This window comes from Salvelinus alpinus, chromosome 15, assembly GCF_045679555.1.
Source record: "Salvelinus alpinus chromosome 15, SLU_Salpinus.1, whole genome shotgun sequence".
NCBI lineage: Eukaryota > Metazoa > Chordata > Actinopteri > Salmoniformes > Salmonidae > Salvelinus > Salvelinus alpinus.
In genome coordinates this window covers 14,400,046-14,417,254 of record NC_092100.1, presented here as the reverse complement: position 1 = coordinate 14,417,254, position 17,209 = coordinate 14,400,046, and the positions used below count along the sequence as shown (strand labels likewise).

The 17,209-nt window shown below is 44.3% G+C and overlaps 1 protein-coding gene across 1 annotated transcript in view; it reads left to right on the top strand.

Annotated features, from left to right (window-relative positions):
- The window catches only part of LOC139539529 (inaD-like protein), a 269,424-nt gene that overhangs the window by 211,489 nt on the left and 40,726 nt on the right, over nt 1–17,209 (top strand). The gene's annotated exons all lie outside the window — the stretch shown is intronic.

Below are 17,209 nucleotides of genomic sequence, written 5' to 3'. Positions count from 1 at the left end.
AGGTTTCGGGGCTGTCGCTGGGCAATACGGACTTTCGGCTCCCTCCAAAGATTTTCTATTGGGTTCAGGTCTGGAGACTGGCTAGGCCACTCCAGGACCTTGAGATGCTTCTTACGGAGCCACTCCTTTGTTGCCCTGGCTGTGTGTTTCGGGTCGTTGTCATGCTGGAAGACCCAGCCACGACCCATCTTCAATGCTCTTACTGAGGGAAGGAGGTTGTTGGTCAAGATCTCGCGATACATGGCCCCATCCATCCTCCCTTCAATACGGTGCAGTCGTCCTGACCCCTTTGCAGAAAAGCATCCCCAAAGAATGATGTTTCCACCTCCATGCTTCACGGTTGGGATGGTGTTCTTGGGGTTGTACTCATCCTTCTATTCCTCCAAACACGGCGAGTGGAGTTTAGAGCAAAAAGCTCTATTTTTGTCTCATCAGACCACATGACCTTCTCCCATTCCTCCTCTGGATCATCCAGATGGTCATTGGCAAACTTCAGATGGGCCTGGACATCCGCTGGCTTGAGCAGGGGGACCTTGCATGCGCTGCAGGATTTTAATCCATGACGGCGTAGTGTGTTACTAATGGTTTTCTTTGAGACTGTGGTCCCAGCTCTCTTCAGGTCATTGACCAGGTCCTGCCGTGTAGTTCTGGGCTGATCCCTCACATTCCTCATGATCATTGATGCCCCACGAGGTGAGATCTTGCATGGAGCCCCAGACCGAGGGTGATTGACCGTCATCTTGAACTTCTTCCATTTTCTAATAATTATGCCAACAGTTGTTGCCTTCTCACCAAGCTGCTTGGCTATTGTCCTGTAGCCCATCCCAGCCTTGTACAGGTCTACAATTTATCCCTGATGTCCTTACACAGCTCTCTGGTCTTGGCCATTGTGGAGAGGTTGGAGTCTGTTTGATTGAGTGTGTGGACAGGTGTCTTTTATACAGGTAACGAGTTCAAACAGGTGCAGTTAATACAGGTAATGAGTGGAGAACAGGAGGGCTTCTTAAAGAAAAACTAACAGGTCTGTGAGAGCCGGAATTCTTACTGGTTGGTAGGTGATCAAATACTTATGTCATGCAATAAAATGCAAATTAATTACTTAAAAATCATACAATGTGATTTTCTGGATTTTTGTTTTAGATTCCGTCTCTCACAGTTGAAGTGTACCTATGATAAAAATGACAGACCTCTACATGCTTTGTAAGTAGGAAAACCTGCAAAATCGGCAGTGTATCAAATACTTGTTCTCCCCACTGTACATCTCTACCTCTATGTACCTCTCTAACTCTATATACCTCTCTATCTCACCTTCTCTCTACCTCTATGTACCTCTCTACCTCTATCTACCTCTCTATACCCTACTCTCTCTCCTTCTCTCTACCTCTATATACATCTCTACCTCTATATATCTCTCTCTCCCTCTCTCTACTTCTATATACCTCTCTATCTCTATATACCTCTCTATCTCTCCTTCTCTCTATCTCTATCTCTATATACATCTCTATCTCTCCTTCTCTCTACCTCTATATACCTCTCTACCTCTATATACCTCTCTATCTCTATATACCTCTCTACCTCTCCTTCTCTCTACCTCTCATTCATTATCTTCTTCTCTCTACCGTTCCTTCTCTCTACCTGTCCTTCTCTCAGAAAGCTTATTTCACTGTACCTCTTTCTTCCTCCCTCTCTCCAGAGCCGCCCCCCCCCCCGCTCTCAAACCCTCCGTCTCTTATCCTAATCTCTCTCTCAACCTCTTTTTCTCTCCCCCCCGCACCCCCCGTCTTCTGCTTAATCATCTCTCTGAGGAGCGAGGAGCACACAGAGCACAATGGCGATGCAGCACTTAATTTCCTCCCCGCGCCTCTTCTCGTCGCTCGCCGCAATCCTTAAGTCCCTTTAATTGAACACAGCGGGCCAGAGCCCAATCACATATTAAAACGAGAGAGAGAGAGAGAGAGAGAGAGAGAGAGAGAGAGGAGCTGAGCATGCCCAATTTGACTGGAGCGTGGAGACAGATTCCCAAAGTGTAGAGCGTCGGCCTTCTCGCCCGCTCCAGTAGCTACTGTCATGGAGTTCAATACATATTTTCATAAAGAAGGTGAAAAATCAAGATGACTTACATAGATGAGGGCCAAGAGAGGGAGTGTGGTGATGTACTCTTTTAAAAGTTGCATCATACTGCAGCACAGCTTGGTACAGCATGTTACAGTGCATGATGTCATAGTATTTTACAGTCAGCCATTGTAGCCGTCAATGCTCGTTGAAACCACCAGAGGGCGTCTTTATGAGGGTTGTTGGCACTTACTTATAATAGTCCTACAGAGGTCCACACAGACCAGACATTTTGATTGTGATACCCTATCAGAGGTCCATGCAGACCAGACATTTTGATTGTGATACCCTATCAGAGGTCCACACAGACCAGACATTTTGATTGTGATACCCTATCAGAGGTCCATGCAGACCAGACATTTTGATTGTGATACCCTATCAGAGGTCCACACAGACCAGACATTTTGATTGTGATACCCTATCAGAGGTCCATGCAGACCAGACATTTTGATTGTGATACCCTATCAGAGGTCCACACAGACCAGACATTTTGATTGTGATACCCTATCAGAGGTCCACACAGACCAGACATTTTGATTGTGATACCCTATCAGAGGTCCATGCAGACCAGACATTTTGATTGTTATACCCTATCAGAGGTCCACACAGACCAGACATTTTGATTGTGATACCCTATCAGAGGTCCATGCAGACCAGACATTTTGATTGTTATACCCTATCAGAAAGAGCAAAACAATGAATTAATTGCATGGACATGAAGCAACCGTATCCTCAGCTACTATAGCACAGAGAAATACATCTTAAAACATGCTTTTCTGTTCTTTGGAAATAAATTGTCTTAGTATCATGCTTATTTTATGACCTAATTGTAGGCTAACCAATATACAGTGAAAATACAAATCTGATTGATTTATCAAGACCAGTCCCCATGCTTATAGTTGACCACACCCGGGTAGGCTATTGCTTCAAATCCTATTATAATCCTATTATATAATGATGACTTTGGTTGTTTCAGTAAGCAACACTTTGTTGCCTTCAATTGCATTAGCCTGCTTTATTCCAATATTTCTGTCATTCAGTGATATTTATTCCTATCGTAATTCCTTATGGATCCATCCAGACGTGGTTGGTAAACTGTGGTGGGCTATACAGAGAGATGAGTGAAGTGACATGCCTCGCATGTATCCATTAATACATTTAAAGTCCCTAAACTCAGGCAAGAGTCTATTGTCCTGCTGTAGAGTCCACAACAACAAAAAATCATTGTGGAATGTGAAAAGACACGTATCTCGAAAGCATGATTGTGTACTTAATAGGTGCACATGCTTAAAGGAATCAACGAGGTGGGTAGATAACTGTGTCACTAAGTGTGTCAGTGTAGCAAAGTATTTATAAACAAAATATCTGATCTCTTAAACATTTAATTCATTTTTGTTCTATTATCTATACAATAGTCCATAATTTTTCCCACGTTCAAGGAGGTTTCTGTTTTGATTGGGTTATTTTGCCTAAAAACCTTTAGGCCTACCTATAGAAAAATTAAATAAATAAAAATTCTGCATCGCTGCCCAGCCTGGCAAGAGTGACCAACATGGTGTTTAGCATCCCCAGTAGCTCTACAGGTGTGGAGAGGATATTCTCCGCTGCTGGCCGGCTCTCCGGGCTCCAACACATGAGTGGCCAAACTCCTATTTCTAAAAATGAATTCAAAGGCACTAATAAGTCATTTTTTGTTTATTATGTATTTAATTCTAAGTAAGTTACAGACTCAATGCGCAATTTCTAGACTATAATGATTTAATACGACAAATTGTTGTTTAAATGCTGAACACTGTACGTCCCTACCAGCCTATTGTGTCTCACTCCCAAATGCTTTGCAATATATTTCTTTGTAGGCTATAGCCTTGAAATAATTGAAATAATATAGCCTAAATAATTAACTTTTGTTCCTTCTTAGTCTCCCTGTCTGGCTCCTGACCTATTTATAGTGTTTACATGCTGTTTAATATGACATGTAACCTATTTAGAGTGTATATATGATGTTTAATATGACATGTAACCTATTTAGAGTGTTTATATGCTGTTTAATATGACATGTAACCTATTTAAAGTGTTATATGCTGTTTAATATGACATGTAACCTATTTATAGTGTATATATGATGTTTAATATGACATCTACCCTATTTAGAGTGTTTATATGCTGTTTAATATGACATGTAACCTATTTATAGTGTTTACATGCTGTTTAATATGACATGTAACCTATTTAGAGTGTATATATGCTGTTTAATATGACATGTAACCTATTTAGAGTGTTTATATGCTGTTTAATATGACATGTAACCTATTTATAGTGTTTACATGCTGTTTAATATGACATGTAACCTATTTAGAGTGTTTACATGCTGTTTAATATGACATGTAACCTATTGTTTATATGCTGTTTAATATAACATGTAACCTATTTAGAGTGTTTATATGCTGTTTAATATGACATGTAACCTATTTAGAGTGTTTATATGCTGTTTAATATGACATGTAACCTATTTAGAGTGTTTACATGCTGTTTAATATGACATGTAACCTATTTAGAGTGTATATATGCTGTTTAATATGACATGTAACCTATTTAGAGTGTTTACATGCTGTTTAATATGACATGTAACCTATTTAGAGTGTTTATATGCTGTTTAATATGACATGTAACCTATTTATAGTGTTTACATGCTGTTTAATATGACATGTAACCTATTTAGAGTGTTTATATGCTGTTTAATATGACATGTAACCTATTTATAGTGTTTATATGCTGTTTAATATGACATGTAACCTATTTAGAGTGTTTATATGCTGTTTAATATGACATGTAACCTATTTAGAGTGTTTATATGCTGTTTAATATGACATGTAACCTATTTAGAGTGTTTATATGATGTTTAATATGACATGTAACCTATTTAGAGTGTTTATATGCTGTTTAATATGACATGTAACCTATTTAGAGTGTATATATGCTGTTTAATATGACATGTAACCTAGTTAGAGTGTTTATATGCTGTTTAATATGACGTGTAACTTATTTAGAGTGTTTATATGCTGTTTAATATGACATGTAACCTATTTAGAGTGTTTATATGCTGTTTAATATGACATGTAACCTATTTAGAGTGTTTATATGCTGTTTAATATGACATGTAACCTATTGAGAGTGTTTATATGCTGTTTAATATGACATGTAACCTATTTAGAGTGTTTATATGATGTTTAATATGACATGTAACCTATTTAGAGTGTTTATATGCTGTTTAATATGACATGTAACCTATTTAGAGTGTTTATATGCTGTTTAATATGACATGTAACATATTTAGAGTGTTTATATGCTGTTTAATATGACATGTAACCTATTTAGAGTGTTTATATGCTGTTTAATATGACATGTAACCTATTTAGAGTGTATATATGCTGTTTAATATGACATGTGGCCTATTTAGAGTGTTTATATGCTGTTTAATATGACATGTAACCTATTTAGAGTGTTTATATGCTGTTTAATATGACATGTAACCTATTTAGAGTGTTTATATGCTGTTTAATATGACACGTAACCTATTGAGAGTGTTTATATGCTGTTTAATATGACATGTAACCTATTTAGAGTGTTTATATGCTGTTTAATATGACATGTAACCTATTTAGAGTGTTTATATGCTGTTTAATATGACATGTAACCTATTGAGAGTGTTTATATGCTGTTTAATATGACATGTAACCTATTTAGAGTGTTTATATGCTGTTTAATATGACATGTAACCTATTTAGAGTGTTTATATGCTGTTTAATATGACATGTAACCTATTTAGAGTGTTTATATGCTGTTTAATATGACATGTAACCTATTTAGAGTGTTTATATGCTGTTTAATATGACATATAACCTATTTCAAATGATGTGCGCTTCTTACATTCACCTTTTCATGTTTATTCAAATACTTTTCATTCAAATCCATATGGTTTGGTTTCAATATGGTAGATCCTGGTAGTCACAAAAATAGATGGGTGTTGGTTAAATTGGTATTTTAATGAAGGGAGCGAATTTGGAGGGGCAGTTTTTTTCCCTGAATGCACGAAAGGACGTGGAGCGCCGAAGCAGTGTGCAAGCACAACTCCATGATCAATGAGAGGGATTTCCAACTGCTCAACTCCTCTCACATGCTCTGCTCAACTCCTCTCTCATGCTCTGCTCAACTCCTCTCACATGCTCTGTTCAACTCCTCTCACATGCTCTGCTCAACTCCTCTCACATGCTCTGTTCAACTCCTCTCTCATGCTCTGCTCAACTCCACTCACATGCTCTGCTCAACTCCTCTCACATGCTCTGCTCAACTCCTCTCTCATGCTCTGCTCAACTCCTCTCACATGCTCTGTTCAACTCCTCTCACATGCTCTGCTCAACTCCTCTCACATGCTCTGTTCAACTCCTCTCTCATGCTCTGCTCAACTCCACTCACATGCTCTGCTCAACTCCTCTCACATGCTCTGTTCAACTCCTCTCTCATGCTCTGCTCAACTCCTCTCACATGCTCTGCTCAACTCCTCTCACATGCTCTGCTCAACTCCTCTCTCATGCTCTGCTCAACTCCACTCACATGCTCTGCTCAACTCCACTCACATGCTCTGCTCAACTCCTCTCTCATGCTCTGCTCAACTCCACTCACATGCTCTGCTCAACTCCTCTCACATGCTCTGCTCAACTCCTCTCTCATGCTCTGCTCAACTCCACTCACATGCTCTGCTCATCTCCTCTCACATGCTCTGCTCAACTCCTCTCTCATGCTCTGCTCAACTCCACTCACATGCTCTGCTTGACACCAGCTCACAGAATCAGTGAGCTGCACATTCATTATTTCTGAGCCGCTGGAGGAAAAAAGGTTGCAGAACAGATAACAACATGCTGATTTATGCTTCACCAATGTGAGGTTTTCTGACATGAGCTTTTCTGTGTAACGTTTTTACCACTGACTGCTAGGCAGCCATGCTCAATTTGTCTGACAACCAAAATGGCATGTTTAGCATGAAATCAGTGCTCGTAGTTATCCTCATTGCTTTCAACGTCTGTTAAGTTATGCGTCTCATGGCAGTGACAGAGTGACAGAGTGACAGGGTGACAGAGTGACAGAGTGACAGAGTGACAGAGTGACAGGGTGACAGGGTGACAGAGTAACAGCGTAACAGGGTGACAGCGTGACAGCGTAACAGCGTAACAGGGTGACAGCGTAACAGGGTGACAGAGTGACAGCGGCTCCAAGGAAGGGGTGCATCCCAAATGGCACCCTGTTCCCTTTATAGTGCACGGTCAAGTGAATAGGGCACCATTTCAGACACACCCATAGTGTGACTGTCTGACCCACCCAGGTCCCAATTACCGCGGGTGTAATGCCCCTGGTGTAGTGGAGGGAGAAGTCAGACGCAGGAGACAGAGAGTTCAGAGTAGCGTATACTTTAATCACCACATAGGTGAAAAACGACACCACTTAAACAAATGCCCCAAAACACAGGGGAACTAAACAGTTCCGAAAATAACCAACATACACGATCAACCGTGACTTACAGCGTGTACACCAGTACACATCAAACAATCCCGCACACCCAGCAGGCGGGCCGGCTTGCACAGAACGCAAGAGAAGTGACACAATTTCCCTAGTTAAGAGAAATTCATGTTAGCAGGCAATATTAATAACTAAATATGCAGGTTTAAAAATATATACTTGTGTATTGATTTTAAGAAAGGCATTGATGTTCATGGTTAGGTACATTGGTGCAACGACAGTGCTTTTTTCGCGAATGCGCTTGTTAAATCACCCGTTTGGCGAAGTAGGCTGTGATTCAATGATAAATTAACAGGCACCGCATCGATTATATGCAACGCAGGAAAAGCTAGAAAAACTAGTTATATCATCAACCATGTGTGGTTAACTAGTGATTATGTTAAGATGGATTGTTTTGTATAAGATATGTTTAATGCTAGCTAGCACCTTACCTTGGCTCCTTGCTGCACTCGCATAACAGGTAGTCAGCCTGCCACGCAGTCTCCTCGTGGAGTGCAATGTAATCGGCCATAATCGGTGTCCAAAAATATTGATTACCGATTGTTATGAAAACTTGAAATCGGCCCTAATTAATCGGCCATTCCGATAAATCGGTCGACCTCTAGACTTGACCTTATGGTAAGGGACTTGACCTGATAGTAAGGGATTTGACCTTATAGTAAGGGACTTGACCTTATATTTAGGGACTTGACCTTATATTTAGGGACTTGACCTTATATTTAGGGACTTGACCTGATAGTTAGGGACTTGACCTGATAGTAAGGGACTTGACCTGATAGTAAGGGACTTGACCTTATATTTAGGGACGTTACCTTATAGTAAGGGACTTGACCTGATAGTAAGGGACTTGACCTTATATTTAGGGACTTGACCTTATAGTAAGGGACTTGACCTGATAGTTAGGGACTTGACCTGATAGTAAGGGACTTGACCTGATAGTTAGAGAATTTACCTTATAGTAAGGGACTTGACCTGATAGTTAGAGACTTGACCTGATAGTTAGAGAATTTACCTTATAGTAAGGGACTTGACCTGATAGTTAGAGACTTGACCTGATAGTTAGAGAATTTACCTTATAGTAAGGGACTAGACCTGATAGTTAGAGACTTGACCTGATAGTTAGAGAATTTACCTTATAGTAAGGGACTTGACCTGATAGTTAGAGACTTGACCTGATAGTTAGAGAATTTACCTTATAGTAAGGGACTAGACCTTATAGTTAGAGACTTGACCTGATAGTTAGAGAATTTACCTTATAGTAAGGGACTAGACCTTATAGTTAGAGACTTGACCTGATAGTTAGAGAATTTACCTTATAGTAAGGGACTTGACCTGATAGTTAGAGAATTTACCTTATAGTAAGGGACTTGACCTGATGGTAAGGGTCTGAATACTTTCCGAATGCGCTGTATATATCAAGTCAAAGATCATTCGGCAATGAGCAATGGGACGTCGAAAGGACAGGGAGCTTCGGAGCCAGCCAGACTGTCGAAAGGAAGGAAAAAATGTTGGCCGGGAAGGCAAACGATAAAATGTCGGTCCACCGGTTCACGCCACGTATATGAGTTAGTGCCGTGACGCAGGCGAGCGAGTTTCATTCCACAAATACACACATGCAAGAAAACAACAGGTCCTACGACCTTGTCAGCTTGCTATGGCTTGGACACAATTTCTTATAGCTGTGGGAGAAAGGGCATGTGTGGGGATAAGGCAACCCAAGCAACAGATTGAATCATCAATTCCCACTGTCCCTACTGTCACCCTCGTGTCCCTACTGTCACCCTCGTGTCCTTACTGTCACCCTCGTGTCCCTACTGTCACCCTCGTGTCCCTACTGTCACCCTCGTGTCCCTACTGTCACCCTCGTGTCCCTACTGTCACCCTCGTGGAAGAGGAAATACAACTATTAAACCTAATTGGAAAAGGGTCACTTACTGGGCAGAGACAAGAACGGTACAGGAAGGGAGGGAGAGAGAGAGGCGAGGACAGGGAAGGAATATGGAGAGAGGGAGGGAGAGAGGTAGAGAGAGGCGAGGAGAGGGAGGGAAAATGGAGAGAGGGAGGTAGAGAGGTAGAGAGAGAGGCGAGGACAGGGAAGGAATATGGAGAGAGGCGAGGACAGGGAGGGAATATGGAGAGAGGGAGGGAGAGAGGTAGAGAGAGAGGCGAGGACAGGGAAGGAATATGGAGAGAGGGAGGGAGAGAGGCGAGGACAGGGAAGGAATATGGAGAGAGGGAGGGAGAGAGGTAGAGAGAGAGGCGAGGACAGGGCAGGATTATGGAGAGGGAGGGAGAGAGGTAGAGAGAGAGGTGAGGACAGGGAAGGAATATGGAGAGAGGAAGGGAGAGAGGTAGAGAGAGGCGAGGACAGGGAGGGAATATGGAGAGAGGGAGGGAGAGAGGTAGAGAGAGAGGTGAGGACAGGGAAGGAATATGGAGAGAGGGAGGGAGAGAGGTAGAGAGAGAGGCGAGGACAGGGAAGGAATATGGAGAGAGGGAGGGAGAGAGGTAGAGAGAGAGGCGAGGACAGGGAAGGAATATGGAGAGAGGGAGGGAGAGAGGTAGAGAGAGAGGCGAGGACAGGGAAGGAATATGGAGAGAGGGAGGGAGAGAGGTAGAGAGAGAGGCGAGGACAGGGCAGGAATATGGAGAGAGGGAGGGAGAGAGGTAGAGAGAGAGGTGAGGACAGGGAAGGAATATGGAGAGAGGGAGGGAGAGAGGTAGAGAGGCGAGGACAGGGAGGGAATATTGAGAGAGGGAGGGAGAGAGGTAGAGAGAGAGGTGAGGACAGGGAAGGAATATGGAGAGAGGGAGGGAGAGAGGTAGAGAGAGAGGCGAGGACAGGGAAGGAATATGGAGAGAGGGAGGGAGAGAGGTAGAGAGAGAGGCGAGGACAGGGAAGGAATATGGAGAGAGGGAGGGAGAGAGGTAGAGAGAGAGGCGAGGAAAGGGAAGGAATATGGAGAGAGGGAGGGAGAGAGGTAGAGAGAGAGGCGAGGACAGGGAAGGAATATGGAGAGAGGGAGGGAGAGAGGTAGAGAGAGAGGCGAGGACAGGGAAGGAATATGGAGAGAGGTAGAGAGAGAGGCGAGGACAGGAAAGGAATATGGAGAGAGGGAGGGGAGGTAGAGAAAGAAGCGAGGACAGGAAAGAATATGGAGAGAGGGAGGGAGAGAGGTAGAGAGAGAGGCGTGGACAGGGAAGGAAGGGGGAAGAGAGAGAGAGGAGGGTCTGAAGCGAGGGAACCACACCACTACTCACAACCACATGAGAGGTGAACAGGAAGGATAGCAGGATATCATCACCGGCTACTGGGCTGGGCGGCCACCTGAGGACCTTCCTTGTGGATTGGAGGAGCCAGCTGTTCCTGCTCTTCTTGGCCTTTCCCTGTGTCTGTCTGCCGGTCTGCCGGTCTGGCTGTCTGACGGTCTGTCAGTCTATCGGAGACGACAAAGTCAAGATATACCCCGGGATGTAGTTAAGAGCGCATCCCCATCGGTTCGGACTGAAACCAGATAAAAGAGGAGATGACAAGAAAGTAGAGGAGGTAATGGGACAAGGACAGTAGAGAGGAGAGAAGGTAATGGGACAAGGACAGTAGAGAGGAGAGAAGGTAATGGGACAAGGACAGTAGAGAGGAGAGAAGGTAATGGGACAAGGACAGTAGAGAGGAGAGAAGGTAATGGGACAAGGACAGTAGAGAGGAGAGAAGGTAATGGGACAAGGACAGTAGAGAGGAGAGAAGGTAATGGGACAAGGACAGTAGAGAGGAGAGAAGGTGATGAGACAAGGACAGTACAGAGGAGAGAAGGTAATGGGACAAGGACAGTAGAGATGAGAGAAGGTAATGGGACAAGGACAGTAGAGAGGAGAGAAGGTAATGGGACAAGGACAGTAGAGAGGAGAGAAGGTAATGGGACAAGGACAGTAGAGAGGAGAGAAGGTAATGGGACAAGGACAGTAGAGAGGAGAGAAGGTAATGGGACAAGGACAGTAGAGAGGAGAGAAGGTAATGGGACAAGGACAGTAGAGAGAAGAGAAGGTAATGGGACAAGGACAGTAGAGAGGAGAGAAGGTAATGGGACAAGGACAGTAGAGAGGAGAGAAGGTGATGGGACAAGGACAGTACAGAGGAGAGAAGGTAATGGGACAAGGACAGTACAGAGGAGAGAAGGTAATGGGACAAGGACAGTAGAGAGGAGAGGAGGTAATGGGACAAGGACAGTAGAGAGGAGAGGAGGTAATGGGACAAGGACAGTAGAGAGGAGAGAAGGTAATGGGACAAGAACAGTAGAGAGGAGAGAAGGTAATGGGACAAGGATAGTAGAGAGGAGAGGAGGTAATGGAACAAGGACAGTAGAGAGGAGAGAAGGTAATGGGACAAGGACAGTAGAGAGGCGAGGAGGTAATGGGACAAGGACAGTAGAGAGGAGAGAATGTAATGGGACAAGGACAGTAGAGAGGAGAGGAGGTAATGGGACAAGGACAGTAGAGAGGAGAGAAGGTAATGGGACAAGGACAGTACAGAGGAGAGGAGGTAATGGGACAAGGACAGTAGAGAGGAGAGAAGGTAATGGGACAAGGACAGTAGAGAGGAGAGGAGGTAATTGGACAAGGACAGTAGAGAGGAGAGAATGTAATGGGACAAGGACAGTAGAGAGGAGAGAAGGTAATGGGACAAGGACAGTAGAGAGGAGAGAAGGTAATGGGACAAGGACAGTAGAGAGGAGAGGAGGTAATGGGACAAGGACAGTAGAGAGAAGAAAAAACAAGGGGACCATAGAACAGGAAAGGAGAGGAGAGAACGTTGAGAAGAGAAGGCCCATGGATGACAAAGGTATGAACAGAGTCAACTCATAGAGCTTCTGGATATTTATGGGTCTCTAACCTACGCGTTCTGAACCTACTCATTTGACTGACAGCTCATAACCTTCTTGTGGCTCCGCTTCCGGTGACGTACGGTGTCACATAGGACGACATCGGACGAGATACCTGCGCTCACACTCTGCTGCACAGGGTGAACCACTTGTACCTGTCATCAGTCTATTGCACCTGTTGGCCCTGTTTCGCTCCCTACCCCTTCAATGTTTGCTGATCTGACGGGTATGCACAGGTATAAGCAGTGTAATGGTTTAGCTTCCACCACATTGCTTCCACCTTACAGACATCGAAGGGTTATAGGACCAAGGGGAAGGGGTAAGGAGCCAATGGGGACTGGCTGTCTATCTTATTATTTGACCCCCTTCTTGTGTATTTATGGTAATTGCAACTGTAGACACAGATGGTTAGACTTAGTAGAAGGTTTATAAATCAAACAACTGATGTCAATTGCCACACATGGCTCTTCCCACTGAGCACCAACAGCGTATGCCTTGTAAATCCATTAGCAGTTGTCTCCTCTGCAGTATGCAGACTATTTGTAACCTGATTTGTGTTTTCGTACAATCGACTCGGATACATTTGCATGCAATAGGGAGTGATTGTTGATTCGTCTTCCCCTCCCTCTTTCAGCGTCTCACTCCTTTCGCGCTAACCCGGAGACTCTGTGGTATCTGTCGGCTTTGATATTTCTCATATCCTCGTACTAGTCCCGTGAGGTGAGGGGACGAACGCCAAACTGTTTTGTTTCCCTGGTTTGCTGTTCCTAGTGTAAACACCACCAGGCTCTGTATTGTAATCTCAACCGCTGTCAGGAAAAGTGCCAGCACTGGTGGCAATGGTGGGATTCTGAGGGGAAATTAGCCCTGAACATACGGACAAGCATGGGAAACGCCGGGAGATTATGTCAGAATACCAACAGTGTAGTTATTCCCTCCGCAAAGCAATCGAACAGGCAACACGTCAGTACAGAGACAAAGTGGAGTCGCAATTCAACGGCTCAAACACGAGACGTATGTGGCAGGGTCTACAGACAATCACAGACTACTAGGGGAGAACCAGCCACGTCGCGGACACTGACGTCTTGCTTCTGGACAAGCTAAACACCTTCGCCCGTTTTGAGGATAACACAGTGCCACCGACGGGGCCCGCTACCAAGGCCTGTGGGGTCTCCTTCTCCGTGATCAACGTAAGACATTTAAGCGTGTTAACCCTCACAAGGCTGCTGGCCCAGACGGCACCCCTAGCCGCGTCCTCAGAGCATGCACAGACCAGCTGGCTGGTGTGTTTACAGACATATTCAATCTCTCCCTATCCCAGTCTGCTGTCCCCACATGCTTCAAGATGGCCACCATTGTTCCTGTATCCAAGAAAGCTAAGGTAACTGAACTAAATGACTATCGCCCCGTAGCACTCACTTCTGTCATCATGAAGTGCTTTGAGAGACTAGTCAAGGATCATATCAACTCTACCTTACCTGTCAACCTAGACCCACTTCAATTTGCTTACCGCCCCAATAGATCCACAGACGACCCATTTGGACAAGAGGACTACCTAAGAATGCTGTTCATTGAGTACAGCTCAGCATTCAGCACCATAGTACCCTCCAAGCTCATCATTAAGCTCAAGGCCCTGGGTCTGAACCCCGCCCTGTGCAACTGGGTCCTGGACTTCCTGATGGGCCGCCCCAGGTGGTGAAGGTAGGAAACAACTCCTCCACTTCGCTGATCCTCAACACTGGGGCCCCACAAGGGTGCGTGCTCAGCCCCCTCCTGTACTCTCTGTTCACCCATGACTGCGTGGCCACGCACACCTCCGACTCAATCATCAAGTTTACACTAGTAGGGTTGATTACCAGCAATGACGAGACAACCTACAGGGAGAAGTGACTGCTCTGGGAGTGTGGTGTCAGGAAAATAACCTCTCACTCAACGTCAACAAAACAAAGGAGATGATCGTGGACTTCAGGAAACAGTAGAGGGAGCACCCCCCTATCCACATCGACAGGACCGCAGTGGAGAAGGTGGAAAACTTCAAGTTCCTCTGCGTACACATCACTGACGATCTGAAACGGTCCACCCATGCAGACAGTGTGGTGAAGAAGATGCAACAGCGGCTCTTCAACCTCAGGAGGCTGAAGAATTTTGGCTTGTCACCTAAAACCCTCACAAACTTTTACAGATGCACAATTGAGAGCATCCTGTCAGGCTGTATCACCGCCTGGTACGGCAACTGCGCCGTCCTCAACCGCATTGCTCTCCAGAGGGTGGTGCTGTCTGCCCAACGCATCACCGGGGGCAAACTACCTGCTATCCAGGACACTTAAAGCACCCGATGTCACAGAAAGGCCAAAAAGATCAGGACATAAACCACCCGAGCCACGGCCTGTTCACCCTACTATCATTCAGAAGGCGAGGTCAGTACAGGTACAACTGGGACCGAGAGACTGAAAAACAGCTTCTATCTCAAGGCCATCAGACTGTTAAATAGCCATCACTAGCACATTAGAGGCTGCTGCCTATATACATAGATTTGAAACTGGCCACTTTAATAAATGAAACGCTAGTCACTTTAATAATGTTTACATATTTTGCATTACTCATCTCATATATATATATATGTATATATGTATACTGTATTCTATTCTACTGTATCTTAGTCTATGCCACTCTGACATTGCTCATCCATATATTTATATATTCTTAATTCCATTCCTTTACTTTAGACCTTTAGATTTGTGTGTATTGGGTATATGTTGTGAAATTGTTAGATATTACTTGTTAGATATTGCTGCACTGTTGGAACTAGAAACACAATAATTTTGCTACACCCGCAATAACATCTGCTAAACACGTGTATGTGACCAATAAAATGTGATTTGAGTTGAGACTCCATTACGACACAAACAGAGAGTGAATGAAAGAGATTGAACGAAAGAAGAAAGATATATGCGAAATCGGTCCCGTCTAGGGAGTGAGGAAAGGAAGATTTAAAAGAACTGGAGAATGCCGGCCTGTGGAGGGATGCATATATGAGCTGCTGATTGCTTTTTCCCTGAAGTGACTTATTTGATTTTCATTGACTGTAATCTTATAATTTCATCAGCAAATGATTGATGCTATTGGAAACTGATACAGGTTAATACCTATAGGTGTGATTATCAATATAGATGGATTGAGTATGTTTACCATTACTAATGTACACTAGCTGATTATGATAGTAATTTATGTCAAGCCACCTCAATTTCAATGTTGCTGTGTTTAATGGAGCCTATTCTCTTCAGAGAAAGAGAGAGCATAAGCCTACTCTGACCATGCAATGTTGAGCAATCCTGCTGTACGGAGGTTGTATTGGGCTCAGCTGATGCTATCCCAGCCGTTGAACAAGAGTCAAATCACCTGATGTGAGAGACGATCAATGTCTAGCCTGGCTGGCCCTCTCAATCCCAAACCGAACAACTCTGTCTGGCTTTCTCCATCATAGCTTCCATTTGTCCTGTAACACCCTCAACCCCCTAGGCACTTCTGAAGAGGAAAAGGATGGGATATGTTGAAGCAAATACCGGTCTTATTCATCATTGATTCCACAAGTGCATAGCTGCTAGTTGTCTATTTTGAACTGGGCCTGTTGCCATCTTTGTTTCTCTGGGTCATATTCATTAGGCAGCAAACTGGAGAAAACAGACTGAAGCAGGGAGGGAGTACCTGAACTTGTCCAATAAGAAACTCTTGTTTTCTTTGCAAAACATTTTTCCGTATTTTGCTACAGTTTGAATAATGAATACGACCCTGGCTTTCCTTTCCTTTAATGCTTCCTTCATACGTTCCCCTTAGGTCAGGAGGATATCATACATTCCCCTCAGGTCAGGAGGATATCATTCGTTCCCCTCAGGTCAGGAGGATATCATTCGTTCCCCTCAGGTCAGGAGGATATCATTCGTTCCCCTCAGGTCAGGAGGATATCATACGTTCCCCTCAGGTCAGGAGGATATCATACGTTCCCCTCAGGTCAGGAGGATATCATACGTTCCCCTCAGGTCAGGAGGATATCATACGTTCCCCTCAGGTCAGGAGGATATCATTCGTTCCCCTCAGGTCAGGAGGATATCATACGTTCCCCTCAGGTCAGGAGGATATCATACGTTCCCCTCAGGTCAGGAGGATATCATACGTTCCCCTCAGGTCAGGAGGATATCATTCGTTCCCCTCAGGTCAGGAGGATATCATACGTTCCCCTCAGGTCAGGAGGATATCATACGTTCCCCTCAGGTCAGGAGGATATCATACGTTCCCCTCAGGTCAGGAGGATATCATACGTTCCCCTCAGGTCAGGAGGATATCATACGTTCCCCTCAGGTCAGGAGGATATCGATCTACACGGATGGAAATAATGTCCTTCATCATGTTTATACCGGATGTCTCTCTCTGCTGTCCTGACCAATCAATACCACTACACGCGTACACACACACACACACACACACACACACACACACACACACACACACACACACACACACACACACACACACACACACACACACACACACACACACACACACACACACACACACACACACACACACACACACACACACAGTCATCGCTAATATCACGCTCAGATACTCCCATTAACCTCGGCTGTCTGCAC